General features: G+C 40.6%; 1 protein-coding gene across 1 annotated transcript in view; it reads right to left on the bottom strand.

The window, feature by feature from the left end:
• sema3b (sema domain, immunoglobulin domain (Ig), short basic domain, secreted, (semaphorin) 3B) overlaps positions 1-7,541 on the bottom strand; it is an 86,973-nt gene extending 79,432 nt beyond the window's left edge. Inside the window, exon 1 of the mRNA XM_074644730.1 lies at positions 7,401-7,541. The gene's annotated coding sequence lies outside the window, so the exon portion shown is untranslated. The remainder of the gene's footprint in view (positions 1-7,400) is intronic.
• Between the last annotated feature and the right edge of the window lie 14,163 nt (positions 7,542-21,704).

Genomic DNA, 21,704 nt, shown 5'->3' with positions numbered 1-21,704 from the left:
GGAGTGGAGAAGGAAGATAGAAGGAAAGGAAAGGTAAGAAGGGGAGCACAAAGACAGTGTTGGAGAAATCTTTAGAGAGCAGCTTTTAGCCACCTTTTATGCAAAAAAATATTCCCATATTTACTTTGTAGTATATTTAACGTGCTGTTTGGGTTGGTGGTGTTTGAAAGATGTGGCTTTTTGAATGCTGATATCACATAATACTCATTCATACGCCATTTAGTGTGACTGGACTGTTATGACACGGTAATCTCGAGTCATTTTTTGTGCAATAAGAACGCCGTTCTTGCTTTTTGCGTGTCATACACTATGTAGTCTGTACTGACTGCAATGTAAACACATCTGCGTAAATATGCTATACACTCAGAGTTACTGATGTAGAATGAAAAGTGAGAAAGCCTACTTATGGTGGACTTGTTCTACAAACACAGGACTGTCAGAGAGCCCGTGTTTGAGAGACTGGTGTTTGTGTCCCAAAGTGTTGTACAGTTATTTTGAAGTTACGTTGGTTACGTGTTTTTTAAGTGACGTTTTTGTGACTTGTTTTTCATACTTCTGTTACTTTGTTTCCGTATGAGAATAAATGGGAGGATACCTTCCAATATTGGCAACACTGATTCTATTCTCAGCTGAATTAAGTTTTCATAACAGATTCAAAAGGTTTGCTGATCTTTGTCAAAGTTACTCTGGCTACACATAACATTTAGCTACCTTTGAAACCCTTGGAAATTATGGGTCAACTTTATAGCATAAACTCCAGAGCATAGCTTGATATTGATCATGAGTTTGTGCTCCTTTTGGCAAATTTTAATTTGAGGTCAACTGGAGTTTTTGAACCTGCATACATAGAAAAAAACTAAGTGAACAACAACCAGTTAACCCAGTGGTCTAACATGACTGATCCATCCATCCACTGTGAACAGCCCACTGATTGTGAACTGAGATCGACCGCCCTCTCTTCAGCCTTTGGGTCAAAAGTATGGTTAAGCGATCTGCTTTTATCTGATGACATGGAGTCACATTACCATTAACCATACCGTATCTGCGACATCTGTGCAGATACGTAATCCTAATTAACCTCATTCCCATGTTTTGGGTCTCTGGTTTAATCTGATGACATCTTGCTACTGATCCATCACTTATGCTAAATTCACTCCGTCTACTAGTCCGACATCATCAATTAGCTTTTCACTGATGTGGAGCCTTGGGGCGATCTGATACTGGGAGGATTTTTTTTATTTTTCTGTGGACAGATATTTCATCCTGTTAACTTGTTCTTGGATCAGATATTTCCTAATTTAAATCACAATTTCGTTAATTTTCAAGTCCTCAACTGAGTTCATATTTTTATCAATATTTTTGGGGTTAATACTGATGACATCTACTGCTGCTCTTAAACATTTAACATCTGGGTTAAATATAAATATATCTTCTACTCTCCTAATGCTTCTTTCATGAGAATAGAAATTCGGTCGTTCCCTGTGTCTAGCACATGAGGACGCATTTTTTTCTTTGTCTTTTTTACCAAGTGAGGTAGACGTATTCTAAATAAGCGCGAATTTGCAATAGCTGCGACCACGTACGCACATGCATCTATACATGCATGCATGGTCCGTGAGTTATGAAAGAGGGCGTGGCTTAAGTATAAGGGGCAAGACTAACCCACACCAATGAAAAAGGAGCTCTGCTGAGCCCAATGATGCCTCCGACAAGAGTCTATGACAAACGGTTCATGAGTTATGAAAGGGGCGGAGCTATAGTGTAGGGGGCGGGGCAAACCGTCACTAATGATAAAGGAAATCTGCTGAGTGCGTCACGGTCTTGGGTTTTGGTTATAGTTTGTTTCCTGTTTTATTTTGAAAGTCCCTCTCTTCTTGTGTCATGTTTGGTTTTACTTACTGTCTTTGTGTGGTTTTCCCGCCTTTTTGATTGTCCGCCCCGCCCTGATCAGTTCCACCTGTCCCTAATTAGTTCTGCACTCATCTCACCTGTTCTCAGTTCCCCAGTTAGTCAGTCACTATTTATACCAGCCCAGTTCCTTGGGTTTCTTTTGGTTTGTCTTTCATCATTTTTGTACAAATAGTTCCTTGAGTTTGTCACTCTTACCGCCATATTCCCTTTTTGCTGATTGGCATGAACACAAACACACACCTTCACACACCCACACATTTGACCTCCGTACTAAATTTCAGCCTCATATAGCGTGAAAACTGTTGCCGCCAAACGGTGGGGAAACATACTGACAGAGCTGCTGGTCACAGCTAAAAGATACTATTACAACAAAATACCATTTCTCTTCACTTCTCTAGTCTGCATGTATGCTTAGAAACTGTAACTATTCCATAAAATGTCTTTTCTTGCTTCATTCAATGACAATGATTCCTTTGTCTGAGCTCCGAAAGATACAGTATCTTTACCAAAACCTTGTAAAGAAAAGTTCTACCTTTTACATTATTTCATGTTAAATTTTGGCTTCATTTTTCTTTCTAAGAAATCTGCCATCTGAATTAATTTCTGCTTCCTCTTCTTCCTAAGAACCCTTCACCTTAAAAGGTTGATCTTGAACATCAGTTAAGGTGTTATCTACACATTTAACTACGCTACATCCTTTACCTACCTTTTTGAACTCAGTGATGAATTAGTGCAACTATCTTGACTGACCTCAGGTTCAACTCTTTTGTTATTCATCCATCCATCCGTGTGTTGAGAAGGTTATCTGCACATATCAAATGACACCTTCAAAACAAGAGATCTATCTTCCACCATATCCTATAACTCCTCCTGCATCGTGGAAATTCTTGCCCATGGGTCATGCTAACTAACTGCAGCACAAATCTTTCTTTAAAGGTTTAATGACACGCATGCATGCATGCATATATATATATATATATATATACTAAGGCACTTATATTACTTAAAATAGTAAAAAAAAAAGTCGTCAATTTATAATTTGCAGCATTATGTTCCATTATTTACTGTAGTTTAATCATTTATTTATTTATTTATTTATTTTTATAAATTGTTTTTGCTTCACTTTCTATAAATAAAAGAATATTCTGTGCTGACCTCGCCACTAGAGGACCCAATTTACTGTAAACAGCAAATGAAGAGTGTCTTAATGTAGCAGGAAATAGCTACTTTTGGATGTGTGTGAACGTCGTATCAGAGTGAAAAATCTAACTACAAATCAGACTACAACTACCCTTACCCTCGCTCGGTATGGAATGTGAGATTACGCATTTTGAGCAAATGTAGTACAGAAATAATGCAGTACATAGACCCAAAGCTGCCAACACATATGCACACACATTTACAGACATTACATGGTACTGTAACACACACGGAAACTACAGTTTTCTCTCTCACACGCACACACATATGCACACACAACACTAATTGTACCCTTCATTAGCCACAATTTTCAAATCAAGGGCAAGGATCATGTTTTTTTTTTTTAATCAGAAGGATTGAAAAAGAAAACAATAAATAAATAACTAATAGAAACTGATGAAAGTTTGATGCTAACAGCCTTTTGCTCTTTATTTGAATGAGGGAACAACCTCCGCTACCGTCTGTCCCCTCTGGCTATATGGGAAAAAGTCAATATTTCAAGAGAGCAGAGACATCATTAAATATTTCAAACAAAGGAAAACTGACATCGCTGCCCAATCTCTCTCTCGCTCTCGCTCTCTCTCTCTAGCTATAACTAGCCTCATCAGTTCTCTGTGGCTTATCTTTCTACTTTCTTCAGACAAATAGGCAACCAATACAGAGCCACACCGACAGTCCAAGAGAATTAATCCTGTAATCTATACAGTACATATTAGATACCATACTCTCCTGAATCTCACCATTTGTACTTATATATTTTCTGCTGACTTGGTAGATATCTCAAGCTGAGGAAAGGGTTAAGAGGAAGGTTAATGGGTTTTCCCGCTGAGGAAGGGTTGAGATGAGGGTTAATGGGTTTTAAGGTGTGCCAGAGGATCAGTGTATAGCCACTTTAACCATAAAGTTACCTCGGTGGTCAATTCATCACCAGGCAATCAGCAGACCCACCTTGAGCCCACAGGAGCTGTTAGGTTAAATAAATGTCCACTTTTCTGCTCTCCGATGTCAAATGATTGAACACACTTGAAGAGCGGATACAACCTGTGACCAGGTGGTGAAAGATATTATACACATGCTGCTCTAAACACTGTCTGTCTGTCCTGGGACAAATCTTCTGACACACAGGAAGTGATGTGTTTTCAATTTGCATCAGCATCAGTGTGGTTGGAGAAGAAGAGCTGGGTATCTACAGAAACTCAACAACATGCCGATGAAAGACAGAGTACCGGCCCATATCGACACATTGCTTTCTATTAATTTGGTGCCCATCACACAGTGCAGCACTGTACCAAGGAAGGGGCTTACACAATGTCCACTTTCGAAGTGTAGCGCAAACAAAGACGCACATTAAATTTTTAAATATTTAAACATTTCTCGGAGGCAGAACTTCTTTGAAGGAGGAAATAATGTCACTGGTTGTGATAAAGAGCTTGTTTTCTGGCTGATCAGACATCAGACTAAAGCTCAGTGAAAAAAGAGGAAACCTTGTGCTCCTGTTAATAACTGAAGAAGTTCATCAAACCATAAAAGCTCGGTCCCAGTCGCACTAAATGGCGTGTGAATGACACGATAATTCGCAAGTCATTTTGCGTGCAATAAGAACACAGTTCTTGTTTTTGGCGTGTCATTTGTACGTCATGTAGTCTGTACTGACTACAGTTCAAATATGCTACTCTCAGAGTTAGTGACGTAGAACAAAAAGTATGGGGAAGCCTGCTTATGGTGGGCGGGAGGGGAGGTAGATGGGTCCAACAAACACAGGACTTTTGACCAGGAGACCGGTGTTCATGTAAGTGTTGAGTTATTTTGAAGTGACCCTTGTGACGTGTTTTTTAGTGACGTTGGTGATGTGTTTTCCGTACATGTAATGTTGTTTCCGTACATATTTTACTTAATTTATGTACTTAGTATGAGTCCAACCATGATGTTTTTCCTAAACCTAACTAAGAGGTTTTGTTGCCTAAACTTAACTGCAGCTGTTACCATAGTTGTGTTGCGTGGCGTAAAAATTACACGCGAAAAGATTAAAATGCGTTCTCATGACACATGTTGAAAAAGTAATGTATTAACTTTTCATGTCTTTTGTTTTGTAAGCTGCTGACCTCTTCAAAATCATGATGCCATTGTCGTATTTTTGATTACATTTGTAATTTGTTGTCATTCAAGTTTGCTACTTCACAAATTTGCAGTTTAAAAAAACACATTTAGCCAACTTCTTAACTGCAATGTACAATCCATCATGGATCTTAATCAGATCTGATAGTGGAAAGGATCTTACTTTGTTTTAACTGACACAATGGAGAATGTTTTAAAAAAGGATCAAAATCAATGCAGCAGAATATATAATCTTTTTTCATTCCAAGCATTGTTTGTCCTTTGTCCGCCTACATTACCTACAATTGTGTTGTTGTTGTTGTTGTATTGTGCTGTAGCTACTGTGTTGTACTGTAGTACTTGCTGAAGCATTGTATTGATAATATTTCTAATTTGTAATAACCTGCCCAGTGACGAAATGTTGATTAATGTGCACTGTCCCTGGCAAATAAATAAATAAATCCTCACCACCAACAGTTTGGTCGCAGATTGGGGTGTGGTGTGCAAGTAGCGGCTATAGCAGAGTTGAGGAGCGGGCTTACAGAGGTCTGGTGAACTCACTCCTCTCTAACGCCACACAAAGAATATTTTTCATTTTTAAATTTCAGACCATCTGACGCTGACTCAAGTGACATCATTTAAGGACATTTATCAGACTTTACACAGCTTCTTCTGAAGCCACAAAAGGCTTTATACAACTCCCTTTTTTTACCTGGATACAGACTTTTGTGTGTAAAGTGGCTCTTTGTCCTAAAAATACACTGTAATGTGTTCAAGAAAAATGCCCTCATTTATGCTTAAAATCACTGTGAAGTGGTGGTTTCTATTAAAACCACGAAGACATGCAAGTAAGCTGTAACTAAACATCTCAGTAGCGACTGAGATGAAAGACCTTTGCGTTTGACCACATTACAATTAACACAAGATAACTATCATGTAACACCTTGTTGGAGCATCCACTGCACCCACCTCACTACAAAGGTAAAGGGGTTAATGTGTGCTTCGATGGTATGGTAATGGAAGGGTTACTGTGCAGGTTAAAGTGGGTTTGGCGTGGAGGGGTTATAAAGAGCAGTGAGACCTGGCTGGGATTACAGGACTTGAATAGGTGAGATGACAGACAAACTGCACACCTGTGAGTTTGAAAACACATATCCACCCACTCACACACACACAAATCATGCCGGTGATAGCTAAAAAAAGCAGATGCTGATACTACAAATAGCATAAAAGAGAACAGATATTTAAAGCTTTATAAAAGGCAGATGGACTGTCACAAAGAGGATGAGGAATAGAAAAGAGTTGGGGCGGGAGAGAGGATGAGAGCGAGGCATAGTGGCATGGGATAAGCCTCTGTCATTAGTTGTGGGATTTCAGCGAAAACCTGCAGAAAAGGCAGAAGTAAATGAGATTAGAGAACAAAAGTGGCAGAGTGTGGCAGGGAGGAGTGGAGGGGATGAAGCACACAATAACCGCAGGTGTAAAAGCACCACAAGAATCTCCTCTATGTCCACTGGTTTCTTTATTCACCACTGATTTATAGTCTGTTAAAACTCACATAATGCTCTATTGTGCTTCTGAGCCTTGCACAAAAGCTTTTAAAAAAGCAAAAACTGGTCCCATTTCAAAGCTTTAACATAGACCTTAATATGTTCTCAAGCTGAAAACTTCAGCGTGACCAACTGAAAAAGACAGATTCTCTGCAAAAGCGATGATAATTCCCTCTAAATCCCCCCCCCTACTTCCACTGGTGCACCATCAGGAAATAAAACATCCAAGACACACATTCCCCCACAAACTCTTTTAACATTTTCTCCTCTCCTGATTTATGCTCAGACGTCTCTCTGTCCAGCCGCGCTATTATGTTACTCAAAGGAAAATCACTCTAATGATCAACACAGATATGAAACCAAATACAGCACAGAGTTGACACACATTCAGAGCTCAGTAATTCCAACACAAACACCTACACAGGGTATTCCCCGGCTTCAGTGTTGCTTCAAGAAATCATCCCACTTTCTTTGGCCCAGTTATTAAAAAACGCTGAATAAATAACAGAAAACACAGCATGGACATTTCACTCAGGCAAACTACTTCCTACGTCAGTTACTTGTTAAAATAAAATAATAAATATCTGCACTAGATCCTGGTAGAAAAGACAAAGACAGATACTGGAGCTAAAATTAAACCCTCACCTTCATCAGCAGCTTCCTGTGCCTGCGTCCCGGTTCAGTCCTCCTCAGCCCCTCCTAGTCACTGTCCCCCTTGGCAGGTGCCATCATGGTCAAATAGTCCACAGGAAAGGGCTGGAAAGATTCTCTAATGATCTGTCTCTCTCTCTCTCTTTCTTGTACTCCCTCCCTTGAGTTGAGATTTGTATCACCACAATAAAAGCAGCATGTGTGTCTCAATGTGTGTGTGTGCACAACTCCAAAGGTCCTGGAATTCCTGAGTCCTGCGCTAAAGAGCGAGCGTGGTTGAGCTCCCTCTCTGTATCTCTGCACTCCTTCTCTTTTTTCCTCTCTCGCTGCCGGCCGGGCAGAGAGGAGGGGAAGACAGTCAGGGGGTGGGACGTAAGACAGAAGCTGCTTTCAACCAACTCTCTCTGTCCTTCTCCCTGCGTCTCTCTGTCTTTTTTCGCCCTAACTTTTACTTGTTCTCTGTGACAGATACTCTTTCTCTGCTCAGCAAAGCGTGAAAGCAAAGCTCTCTCTGTCACACACACACACTCACACCCTCCTCTTTCTTTACAACGCCACTCCCTCCGCCACAGTCCAGAGGTAAAGTCACTCCCTCGCTGTGTCACCCAGCCGCAGTGTCTTTCTCCTGCTATTATGATTCAACACGCTTTATCACCAAAGGTTCAGTACTGTGTGTCTGTGTGTTTCTTAGTGATCCAGCAAATCTTTTGGCAGATCTAGTCGTGATAGGGATCAGGGTGAGACTGATGGGATAACACTTGGATTTAATTCCAGTTTGAAGTTCCTTCACAAAGTTCACACATTCTTTGAAATGTCAACTCGTCCATGAGTTCATTGTTCAACGGAGAATTTTGTTGAGTTGGAAAAATATAAATTGGTTCAAGTGGTTCAGTTCAAGGTTCAGACCGAAATAATCAAACCCTCAACCCTGATGTCCTTGACCTTTTCACATCTGCTTTGCAACTTAACGAAACAAGATTTGGTGGACGCGTGTGTAACGCGTGTTTCTCTTGTCTCAATGAAGAGGAAAATAAATTAGCTTTGAGCATGAAAAGGTGCTTCTCTGAATCCTGGAAAAACCTGGGTGTGTATGATGGTGCAGCCCATTTCTTCCCTTCAGCCATAAATGTCTCCCAATTCACAAGTTTGCTCTAGAAAGTGGCGGTAAAATAACCACACTTGGCACTGGGGGCTAACACTTTGCAAAAAGCTTTTAAAAGCTGCTGTTAAACAACACAAGAAAAGAAAAAGACATCCATCTACATCCTCTGTGTCATGTTTTCTGTTCTTCTGTCGACTTCTGATGCTGTGGTCTATTCACAGACTTCATTGCCAGCCGAGTCCGTTAATATTGGATGACTCAGCAAAACAGGAATATGCTCAATGAAAAGGGTTTTTAAAAGTCCAAAACGGCTTTTTTAAAGTTCTCGCTTTCTAAAATATCTGTACTTGTTTAAGGTCAAGGAAAGATTATGGTTATGGCAAATAACTCATAGTTATGGTATAGTGAGGTTTATGCAACTGTAACATATTGGATAAGATTAGGGTATGGTAAAGGTTAGACAGTTTGGTTAGAGTTAGTGAAAGATCGTGGTTATGGTTATTAAGAAGGCCAACATTAATTGTGGCTCTGTGATGGGACGCACACTCTGGTCTCCGTGCAGCATGAAGGTCATGACACAACACCTCATCATCCTTACTTCATGCCTTGCTACATATAGAGCATACTACTTCCTGCATTGGCACTCAACCGAAGCAGTGGGTGTAATCCCTATAGTATACCAGGTTGAAATGGCATCCCCTAATTCCACAGTGGGAGTTATTTTGCCACAACCCCCTTGTACCAATTTTTTGTGGGATCACTTTGAACCGAAGACTGGGTGGCATGGTGGTTCAGTGGTTCATTGGTTAGTACTGTTGCCTCACAGCAAGAAGGTCCTTTGTTTGAGTTTCCATGTTCTCCCCGTGTTTGTGTGGGTTTCCTCAAGGTTCTCCGGTTTCCTCCCACCACCAAAACAAATACTGTTTAATATGTATCCCCCCAGGGCGCTGTGAATGGGGTTGCCAAATCAAATATGGGGATCATAAAATCATCAATCTCAGATGATCCACTGTGGCGAACCTTGACGGGAGCAGCCGAAAGACAAACAACAACTTTGAAGTGAGGACAAGTTCCAACTGAGAGACAAGGTTAGGGTGACGGTCACACCACTAATTGACATTTGCTCGTCCACGAAAAATAGGTGACGCCAGATGCTTGGTGACGTAGTGACTCGTAGGGCTAGTTGGTGAACTGCTGTAGTCTTGAGGCTAACTGGCATCTAGCCATCCGGCCAGGCGAGCGCTAGTCAGTCACAACAGCTCCAAAGAGCTTCCCCCTATTTCCTCGCTACTGCTCTGTTTACTTTGGTGATTTTGTTCACCATTGCACACTCTGTCGTTCAATAAAAGCTTTTTGTACCTGTAGAGTGAAAGTAATGTTTTCAGAGCTAATGACCTTGCTAAAGATCAGTTTGCAAACTTGGCTTGATCGCTAACAGGACAATGAGTTCACACTGTTTATTTAAAAGATGTATTTGTACCATGGACATTGGTCAACAATGTGAATTTACATGTCAAAGTTCACCACTGTTGTGAGCTGAGTACCTTAAAGTGATGTCATTGAGTGTCTGAGTCACCAGCTTATTATTTGTACACCTGTTAATGATTTACTTATAAAAGACATCCACACTCTAGAGCAATGTGATGATATTTATATGAAGGTAACCCCATGAGAGAGACAGACAGACAGACTGAAGGCAAAAGAGACGGATAGGAAAATAGAGTGCATAGAACCAGGGTGAAAACCTACACCTTACGGGACACACTCACACAAAATATGGACTAATTTATTGTATTTATAATCAGGCCCCAGACAGCGGGGCGCGGCACACTATCAGTGATACACGCACACACGCACAAACACACAGAGCTCCACACTCATGCAGGTACACACGAACACACACAAACACCTGCTGATGGTGCGTTCATGTACAGTAAGCACAAATGCAGGCAAACACACACACACACACATAAACACAGTGTGTGCCGTCTGTCTGGCGTCTAGCTGGCACCATTCAGACGGCCATCTCTAGAGGCTGCAGAGGTAGCCAATCACAACTGCCCGTCAGCAGCTTTCATTATCACACACTCACGTACACACACTCACACAGTCCTTAGAGACTGGGAGAAGAGGTGTGTGTGTGTGTATGTATGTGTGCTGCTGTTTGTGTCTCCCTTGTTACCAGTAAGTAAAATAAAACAGAAGAAATATGAGTGAAATGGAGCAAAATAAGTTGACATAATACTAAAATAAAATTACAGGAAACAGAACGAAATGAAACACTACAGTGATATAGTCACTATATCATTGTGGTATCAACAGATGTGCCCTCTCTTAGCTGATGACAATCGTCTCTTTCTGCTGTAATCAATTTTCATCCAGCTGTGACGACTAAAGCTGCATTATAGTCCAACAAGGACAGTTCAACCAGCCTTTCTATTTTCTATAGTGTCATTGTGCAGCACCCATGAAGCAGCAGCCTGGAGTGCAGTTCATTTCTACATTCAGTTTTCTACAAATTAAACTGCTCTTTTTTTCTATCAGCCCTCCCCGCCATTACTTTATTCAAGAGACTACACCATTTTTAGGCATGTTTTATTCATAGGACTTTTTATTTTGAAAATTTGATATAAAAAATTAATGATACAAAGATCCCGGTGAAAATTGGATTTTAAAAATATCATTTGCATTGATGAACCTTATATATAAGCATGCATAATTTCTTTTTAAGCTGTTTATTATATTTTTCTTACTTTCCTTGGAACACAAACTTGCAAAGACTTGCTGAAAATGGCTTTTCTGAGCTACATTATTGTTGAAGATCTTTCAATCTTTACAAATAAGTATGCAAAAAGTATATAATATTTATAAAATATTATAAGAATCCACCTCTCCTCCACCATGGTATCCACCTTCTTGGTTGTTTGTTTAATACCTTCATTCCTTCCTTCCGTCCTTCTCTTTCTTTCTTTCTTTCTTTAGCACATGTGCACTTCCAAGCATTCATGTGTGTGAATGAGCTTTCTTTCACATAAACTGATACCTGACACCCGACACAAAGGCTGATAAGCCTGTAAAACACTCTCTGATGTCACAAACCGGACGTAAGCGTGTAGAAAATGTCACGCTGTGCTGACAACATCAACACCTCTACAACTGATCGGACACATATTTTCCATTGCAACAACAGAAACACACACACACACGTACACACACACTGCAGTTTCCACCCGTCCATCTTTTCCCTCCTGGAGCCTGTGAGTACATGTACCATTTGTTTTGGCTGGTGCCTTTTGAAATTTTGTGGCTTATAATTTATTTATCGGTTATTGATTTGCTACGCCTGCTACACCAGCACACACACACACACACACACACACACACACACACACACACACACAACAGCTACAACGCCTTTCCCTCCCTTTTTCATTCAGGGAGGCATGTGCAAAGCAAATTCTCTTCTCTTTTTGTGTTTCTCGCTCGCACACACACACTTGACCCTGTTGCCTCTTTCTTCCGTCACAGCTAACCTTTACTCAGAGAAGCCTGCATGTGGTTTTTCCTTTCTGTTCCTTCTACCTTTATCTAAAATTGCCTCTTCCCTTTTAAATCCTCTCATCTCTCCATCATCCATCTATCATCCCAATTACCTCTCATCCAACTCTTCTTCTTTTTCACCCCACCCTTCTTTTGTCCCCTCCCTTCCTCCTTCTTTTCACCGTTGATCCCTCCATCTTTAATCATTCACTACCTCCCTAATCCCTCTTTCTCTCCCTCTTTGCTTCCAATTAAGCTCCTTTCCCACTGGATAAAAAAAAAAACCACTAACACCCCACAAACATCTGGCTGTGGTCTTCAGTAGAAAAGGGTATAATCCATTCATTCTTGGGACAAATGACTCTGCAGTCGTCAAGGGTCTACGGTTCCTATGATATCTTACGAAAAGTTATTCCTCTCTTTCATGCATTCTCCCACCAATGTCCAGCAATGTCAATTTCCGCACGTTACATGCATACAATCTTTTCAAAATAAACTTCCGTCTTCACAGGAAACAACTTGGTTAGGTTTAGGCAACAAAACTACACAGTCAGGTTTAGGAAAAGATCGTAGTTTGGGATAAAATAGCTGGAAATGGTTTAACTTAAGGACGCTACGTCCAATGTTTTTGGAACCACCCGTCCACCCCAACCACATCTCTACCCACCGTTTGTCGCTCTTTATACTTACTGGTTCACGTTTACGTGGATTAAATCCGCATTTATTTTGTGGGATATACGAATTATAGTGATTACGTTTTGTAGGTATAGCTACGAACGGTGTATGAGAACAGCCTGCATGGGTATTTAGCTCCGATCAGCAGTGACAGAAACATGAAACGGGTGGACACACTAATTTTTGCCCCTTTTCCGGTGCAATTCTCATGACGTGCATTGAAGTGAATAAATAATAGATCAAATCAACAGGGATTTGGGCAATTATTATAGTTTATTAACGTACAAATCATACAGTTACTATGCCCCCCCTCAAAGCCATCAGAGTCCAGACAGACAACAGTCATTTTATCTCGTTGACCGTCGTAAAACACATTTCATTCAAACTCGACAGAAACAAAATAAACTTCATCAAAACTGTCTTGGTTAGTCTTTCCACAACAATCACCAGCTCTGGTTTGTGAGTTTGAGAGAGAGAGACTGAATGAGTAACGGATATAATAAAGAAGTAACCACCGTAAAATTGTCACTGTTTACTAAAACTGTTTTCCGGCACGTTTTTAACATTGAACGTGACACATCAGAATAAAAAAAAACAGAAAGACTACTCATCTATATGGTCCATTGGCAATGGTAAAAGAGTCTATTGACTATTTTTTCTCGTGTTTAAAAAACCTGTATACATATGTGCACTAATTTTGGTGGAAAAAGGGTATTAGTCTGTTTCATTTATCGTCTCTTCCTTCTATCCATATCTCCCTCCATTTTTACGCTCACACATCCCTCCATGCCAGTCTTGTTTTTCTCCTTCCACAATTCCTCTTAACTCCATACATCCACATTTACCTCACACCTTTTCCCTCCATTTGTTCTCCCTCTCTTTCTCTTCGTCCCCACCAAAATGTTGCCCTGAACCCATCCCTCCTCCCTCCCTCCCTTCCTCCCTCCCTCCCTCAGTCTATCCTTCCGTCTCTATTCTCTGTTTGTTCAAGGCCTCTTTTAACGAAGCCAGTCTCCTCCCAGGTCTCAACAGGCCATTGTCAATACTGACGTCTGGCCTCACACACAAACACACACACACACACACACACACACACACACACACACACTGAGACTCATGCTGGAGCATGAACACACAAACCCACAGCCTCATAAACATGCATACGAAAGTACACATGACTCTCTATAAAGGTCTCAGCCTCTTCTGTCCTTTGTCGTGTCCTCTAATCGCTCAGTTTAGCCTTTAACACTCCCTCAACACACACACACACACACACACAGAGAGAGAGGGAGTGCCAAGTTCATCGGCTTTCCACCGCTGAACTCTTTTCAGGCCTGTATTCATTGATTTAGATTGACAGGACATTGTAATGCGGAGACAAGAGCAACATTAACAACATGCGGTTTGCACTTTGCAATGGCGGAAGATTAGGCAACTGAGCTAAAAATGGAAACTTGGTCCCAAATGATCGAAACCTGCGAAAGAAATGTAAATTTAAATAAGCATATTAAAATCAACTGCAATTTATGTCAAAGTTTTAAATGTGTATTGCAACAATAATACTCATTTGAGTTTGGCAGTGTGTCGACAGACTGTATCTGAACGCACAACCCCCCCGCAGAGCCTGAGATACACAACATTTGATGAACATGAACACATATTGAAAGAAACATTCAAAATTCATATAAATGCTAATACATGAGGTAGATGGGAGGTGGAAGGAATAAAATTTGGTGAAAACAGGTAGTGGTGTAGCAGCAAGGACGCAGTGCTCAGTGCTGGTGCTTGTAAACAGAATGGGCGCCAACCTCTCAGTATGGACCGCTGTGTGTACGGGATAGGTGGTGCCTGTATCCTCAGAAATTACATCCATATTTGATGATTCTGTATCTTACAATTTAAATTCAGTGGCAATGTCTAATGCATTGTGTGCCCTGAACATGTCCTGTCGTGTCCCTTCAGAGAATGTTCAACTTTTCAGAGCATTTATATATAGCAGCAAACAACTGTTTACTACTGTATATAAAGATATAGTGGAGCAATGTCTACCTGGGCAGAGAATTATTTTCTCCCGGATTACAGTCGCTCTTTTAAACAGCTTGTGGTTAACATTGTAATTTGAACAAAAAAATTAAAAATAAACGCAAAAAAAACTACTTAGTTAGGTTTAGCAAAAAGAAAAAGAAAAACACCATGATTAAAATAAGTTAATATTGAGTTATAGTTGCACAAACACCAGTCTCCTGGACTAAATCTGGTGTTTCTTTGACCAATCCACCACCTCTACCTTTATCAATGACTTACTTTAATAACCCTTCAGGTCTGCAGTTATAAACTGTATGTTAGTAAGCTGGAAAGATAAATCAATTAGGTTGCCTTCAGGAGCCTTCTTTAAAGATTTGAAACAAATTAAAAACAATAATAATGATAGAAGACATAACAATTGTGTGAAAGAACATGGCCAAATCTTTTCAGGGCGATATTTAATAATAGACTGGCTCCATAAGGCAACGTGGATCTTATCTGTTGTTTAAACACGAGTTCATCTCTTTGTCCTCTTCTCTCTTTCTCTCAACTCGTCCTCCCAAAGCAGCACTCCTGCTCATATTAATATTTCACATCCAAAACTTAAAAAGGCCTGTTACTTTACACTTCAAAGACCCCAGTGTATGCATCACTCCCTCATACACACACACATGCACACACACTAAATATAAACACACATACTCATAATAAAGCACACGTACACGGTACATTTACAGTAGCAGCACGCCAGACTCACACTCGCACATACAAACACACATGAACAGGTATATAAACAAAAAGAAACATATTTTCACACACACATATGTGGATTTGCACACACACACACACACACACACACACTGCTGTGCACTGCAGGCCCGGGACTGACCAGGGAGAGGTGCATGCAGATATACACACACACACCTCATTAATGATTTATGCCATGAGGATGAGAAGAGAAGCTGATAGATTCTGCTCTCCAAAACACTCCTATAGCTTCCTGCTTGACCAAAACACAGATACTGCAGGAGGGCCTCATGTATATTCATGTAAATATCAAAAGAGGCCAGTGTATAGAAAATCTAAAAAATAACCAGCAAGGAACTCTCTACTGCATTTGTAGATTTAATTGGACAAATAACAAAAAAAAAAGGCTTCCAATTTTGCCGAAATGGAAGCATGAAAGAGGTTTCGGGAGGCTGTTCGAGCGTCTAAAGTGAAATGTTTCATATTTGAATACTGTCTCAGTGAGAGAACCCAGCGAACAGATTATATTTATAACTCTGGGAAATGAGTGTCATGTCTCACAGGAGGCCAAACAGTCTGGGAAAAAAGAAATCATCTTCTTCTGTGCCTTTCCTATAATTATACAAAACACTGAAAAATCTCTCATCATGACAGCAGATGGTAGAGGGAAAAAAAATCCCTGATTGACCATGACATATTATTTCAGTGACTTTAGGGGTCAGAGTCAAGCTGGTTCATTTAAGGTTAAGACATATTGATGAAAATTGAGATTTGAGAGACACGCACTATAGACACATTTACATGCCATCTTCAACAGTTGTGGACCGAAGAAAAGAACAACAAGTCGCCATGCATTGAAAGCTATGATATATATGACAAGAGAGTCTATACAGCCATGCTAGCGGCTCTGTGAGGCTGACTTCCCAACACGCTCTCATCCCAACTCGTTACATACCACCGCTTGGTCACTTTATTTTCGGCGTCAAGCCCACTATAGTTACCTTTGGCGTCACTTTAGGTTTAGGCAACAAAACTACTATAGTTAGGTTTAGGAAAGAACTACATGGTCGGGCTTAAAACTACATTTGAACAGTGAAAATGACACGTTGAATGAATGTTGTGAACACAGGACACCAACGAACAGCTGATTGTAATGTAACATACGAAACACAAACAGCGGTTTCCTAAATAAAATCCTTGTTTGTTGGACCCATCGACCTCCCCTTCCTCCCCACCAATGTGCGTCTTTTGGGATGGGTTTACGTTACAGTAAATGGAACACCCGGTGCGTTTTGCTAAAGGGTGCCTTGTGCGGCAGCAACACGCACCAACGGCCATGATAAAAACCTCGGTATTTAACCCTGGGTATGAGACCGGGCTGGACTTTCTTGCCATCAAGGACTTGAGAGTTATCTCATAAGGAGTTTTCGGACCAAACAGTTCTGGTAGTTCTGAACTTCCCAATGGGGAGCTCCCACGAGAACTACACACCTTCAAGGGCTTTTTTGTGTTTGCATTCGCACCTCAATAGGAACGCTGAAGTGACGAGTAGCTAGCTATATTTCACAAGCTCTCTTAGCTTTTTTAGTAATATAAGAATAAACATTAAATGACACCATCATATAAGCTAAAGCAAAAGAGCCGTCACAAATACCTTCAGTTCAAATTGGCTATTGTTCTTTGGTTCGGTGTGTGTGTGTGGTCATGAACTTCGGTCCATTTGTCCGTGTTTTCTTCCATTTATTTCTGGGTTTTGTCGGTTGTTTACACGGTTAACGGGTTTTAAAAATAATGGTTGCCGATACTGACACATTGGCTCATGTGTTCGACCAATCACCGCACACTTACGTCACTCAGTTTCTCTTGTGCTGGGAGAGTGCAGAAGTTAAAAAAAAGTCCCTCAAAACGGCGCTCTAATCTATGAAAAAGTTCCTCCGGTCCAAAAATTTCTACAGATGTAAAAATCTACTTCTTATTACTTTTAAAGCAATCCATTCACTTTAAAAAAAAAACTTGAAAGGCCTCATATAATTTCTTCTCTGGCCATGAAGGACATGTTCAAGGCCAGTGGGAGCCCAGTGCATTTTTCTTTGTACTCTTCTCCCCCACGGTCTGTAAAAAAATGTATTTGAATGTGTGTGCATGTGTGTTTGTGTGCTCACACACATCAAGCAGGTGCAGTTGCAGTGCCTAATAACAGTCGAGCAGCCGTCTGTCAGAGCCTTTGTAGGCAGATAGAATGAACCAGAACTCAGTGGTGTGTTAGATTCATCAAAGCCTGCCAACGCTGGACCTAAAAAACATTTTACTGCTTTGGAGAGCACACAGCTGCGTTGATTGGAAAACCACCTGACCTCGCTGACTGTGTGTGTGTGTGTGTGTGTGTGCGTGTATACAGCCTTCGGCGTGAGTGACAGGTGGCAACCGGAAAGTATGCATGTGTGTAGACTTGGAAATTGTGACTTCTTTTTGAAAGGCTGTGTCCTGTGGTTAGACCATGTGGTCGTGTGTGTGATGCTGTATGTTGTATGTGAGCCTGTGTGTGTGTGTCACTGTTGTCCTGCAGTCTGTGTAATTGCCTGGCTGGGAAACCCTTGACTTTCTGACATTTGAGCCCACGGCGATCTCTCCCTCTCTCTCTCTCTCTCTCTCTCTCTCTCTCTCTCTCTCTCTCTCTCTCTCTCTCTCTCTCTCTTTGAGATGGGAAACAGTGATCCATGAAAAAAAGAGACAAAGAAAGTGAGTGAGAGAGAGACTGAGAGAAATGAAAATGAAAGAATAAGAAAGACAGAGAGAGAGAGAGAAGGACAAAGTGTTCCCTGTGCTCCATCAGGAATCTCAGAGTTCTGGGCGATTCTCCCAGGATTGGGGGTCAACCAAGAACCAGAACCAGGAGCCAGTGATCCACGTACTGCACACGACTGAAAGACAATGACACCTAAGGGAAAACACGCATTACGTCCAAAGATCCAGAGCTGAATAAAGTATCCTCATACAACGGTTCGTATGATATCTTACGAAAAAGATATTCCTCCTTTTTCGTTCATTTTCCTACGAATGTCCAGCAACACGTGTCAATTTATGCTCGTTGCATGCATACAGTCTTTTCAAAATAAACTTCCATCTTCATAGGAAACAACTTCTTTAGGTTTAGGCAACAAGAAGATCGTGGTTTAGCTTAAAATAACTCTGAAAGTGGCGTTACATAAGTACATCAGTTACGTGACAAATAGATCAACGTTGACTTCTGGTTTCACACGGGACACAAATGCTGGTCTCCTGGGCAAAAGTCTGGTGATTTTTGACCCACCCATCTACCTCGACCTCTTCCCTACGTAGCGCTTGCTGCTTTATACAGTATATTTCTTGGTTCACAATTAGAAATGTAGGTATGAACAGTGTATGAAAACAGCCTTAGCTGAGAGACTTTGATATTTGTTGGCTATTTTTAACTAAACTGAGGAGCCCCCAGGAACTACAGACAGATAACAAGTTAAAGGAAAAAACTAAATAAATGAAATTCAGGTAAGATTCCTACATTTAAAAAAAAAAAAAAAAAACATTTTCACAAAAACAAGCACATTCTCCAACTTTCCTATCACACGTGCCAGCAGCATCTTATTCCTCACTATCTCCGTGACCGAACCTCCCATTTAAAGGGAGGACAGGAATCCAGAAGCGCGCCTGAAGGTAAACACACTCCGCTCATCATCCTTCACTCCCTCCATCACTCACTGCACATGCAGGGCCCCTCTAATTAGATAACCTGCCTGTCCAAACACTGAAATCAGAGGCTACTGTATCTAAACGTCACCCTTCCTCTGTCCTCAGCTCGTCTCCCCTCGATCGTCCGTCTGTCTTCATTTGTTCTCCCTTAAATTTCCTCCTCAGCTCGTCCTCTAAACCCCTTATTTCCTGTAAACGGTCCCTCTAATCGGGACACGTCTTACCAAGAAGAAGAACACCATCAGTCATTTTAGCAAGTGTCCTGTGACATTTGTTTACGTTCAAATGGCAAAGCCCTCTACGAGTAAGAAGCAAAGGGCGTAAGGTGATGTTGGAGTGACAAAGTCCATGTAGGGAGGAGGTCGGGGTGGTTGGGTGAGTCAACAAAGCATCAGACTGTAGCAAACAATGTATTTTGGCATTTAATGTGTCATACATCCTCATCCTTGTTGTCTGCGGCAGAAAAAAAGAAAGCACAAAGAGACAAAAAAAAGACTAAAAAGAAGAAATCAGCAGAATACAGAAACCTCTTCATTATTTTCCATGAACCGAGTTTATGAGTTTCATATGAACTCAGTTGAGCCCATAATCACCCCAGGAGCCATAAATACAATTCAAATCCACTCTAGTTTCAAGAAAGCTTGGGTTACCGCACTACAAACATTTATATAATCACACTGAACCTCAAAAACAACAAATCTTTCTGTGATTAATATGTATTTTTAAAAGTTGCATCAGTTTGACTTGGCAGGCCAAGACCTGCATGTTCCTTCCTTAGTGATTATCTGTTGTTCTTCCAGATCTGGTAGACTGGACGGCTCGGCGCTGTACACCTCTTTATCTCCTCCACTCCCTCACTTATTCATCCATCACTATCTCTGTATGTCAGTCCATCTCTCTTTGCATTTGTCTCTCTATATTCACCTGTCTTTCTGGTTTATGCTGCCTTCAAATGGAACTGTTGAGGTTTTATATTTGACAAGAAATACACAACATACTTGTCCAAGCGGTTTCACTTCAAAATTGTTGATGATCCTTCTTCCTTAAGTCAGAAGCCAATTTTCCATTCAAATGTTGAGCAAGTTAACAGAATTTCCAGAACATTGGCAAATAAATAACACAAATTAATGTCAGTTTCCATCCACTACTGTTTGTTTCATGTATTAATTTGTTACAGCCTCCTTATCAGTCCACACACATCTGATGTTTTCATCTGCTGCTGTTTTTCATCTCTCCAGTGGAGCGCAAGCTTCAGTGGACGTTTAAGTCACTAACTTGATTTATTCGCTGAGTCTGTTTCCATTGCACTTTGTTGCATTTTGCAAAAAGTCTTTTGTGATATTTCAATGCTTTATCCTGTATTTTCACTCAGGTTTTTATATGCAAAATGTACATAAAAAACAGATGGATGGAGACCCATCAAGAATCTGTTGTTCTCTCTTTCCACTTTTCTCCTTCCTTCCTATCCATTCCTTTGAAATCTTTTTTCAATTATACATTGGTTATGCACTAAACTCTATTTCCATTTGAACACTGCTTTTGTTTTGAAACTATAAATGAACAAAAGATGCAGGAAATGAGTAGTTAAAGCACATGATGTCTGTGTTTGTCAAAGCAGCTGCGTTCACCTAGAAACAAAGAATATATCAAATTAAAAAAATGTCCTGAAAGTTTGTTTTGATTTTGCAAAAGGTCCCCTGTGTATGTTTTGTTTTTACTTTCACTGCCACAATTTAAATGCTGTCATGATCTACTAGCTTTTAGTTTTTTTATCCGAAGGACATATTTCTTAAAGGTGCAGTGTGTAGGATTCGGCAGCATCTAGCGGTGAGGTTGCAGATTGCAACCAACTTCTCCTGTGTGCCAAGCGTGTAGAAGAACTATGGTGGCTGATGCAAAAACATGAAAACACGAACACATGTTTGGTTTGTCCATTCTGGGCTACTGTAGAAACATGATGGTCCAACGTGGCGGTCGGCTCCATGAAGAGGACCCGCTCCATATGTAGATATAAATGGCTCATTCTAAGCTCACGAAAACACAACGATTCTTATTTTCAGGTGATTATACACTAAAGAAAACATACTTATTAATATTATATTCTATTTCTGCTTATATCCCCCTAATTGTCACACACTGTACCTTTAAGTAATGTAATGACCAGCAGTTACAAGTACTCTGTTCCTACGCAGCACTGGCCAGAGACATGAAGTCTACCACAGCGACCTTCTAGATAACACAACTACCAACACTATGACCTGTTTAAATGGGAAGTGACCTTGTTCTCTCAGTGTAATGACAAACGGAGATATGTGTGTTGCTCTCAAATACACACACGCGAATGATCTATGGCTACACAATATGAGGCAATTCAATAGCAGGCCAAATTATATGTTATTTTCAGTGATAGAGTGTTAGCCAAGTTTCAGTAGATCAAGCTGCATGTTTAGGAACAAGAATCCTCACAGCACTCAAAGTGAGGG

Source organism: Sebastes fasciatus, chromosome 8 (assembly GCF_043250625.1).
Source record: "Sebastes fasciatus isolate fSebFas1 chromosome 8, fSebFas1.pri, whole genome shotgun sequence".
Classification (NCBI taxonomy): domain Eukaryota; kingdom Metazoa; phylum Chordata; class Actinopteri; order Perciformes; family Sebastidae; genus Sebastes; species Sebastes fasciatus.
Note: the sequence above shows the minus strand (reverse complement) of the source record. Positions and strands in the feature narration are given on the sequence as shown.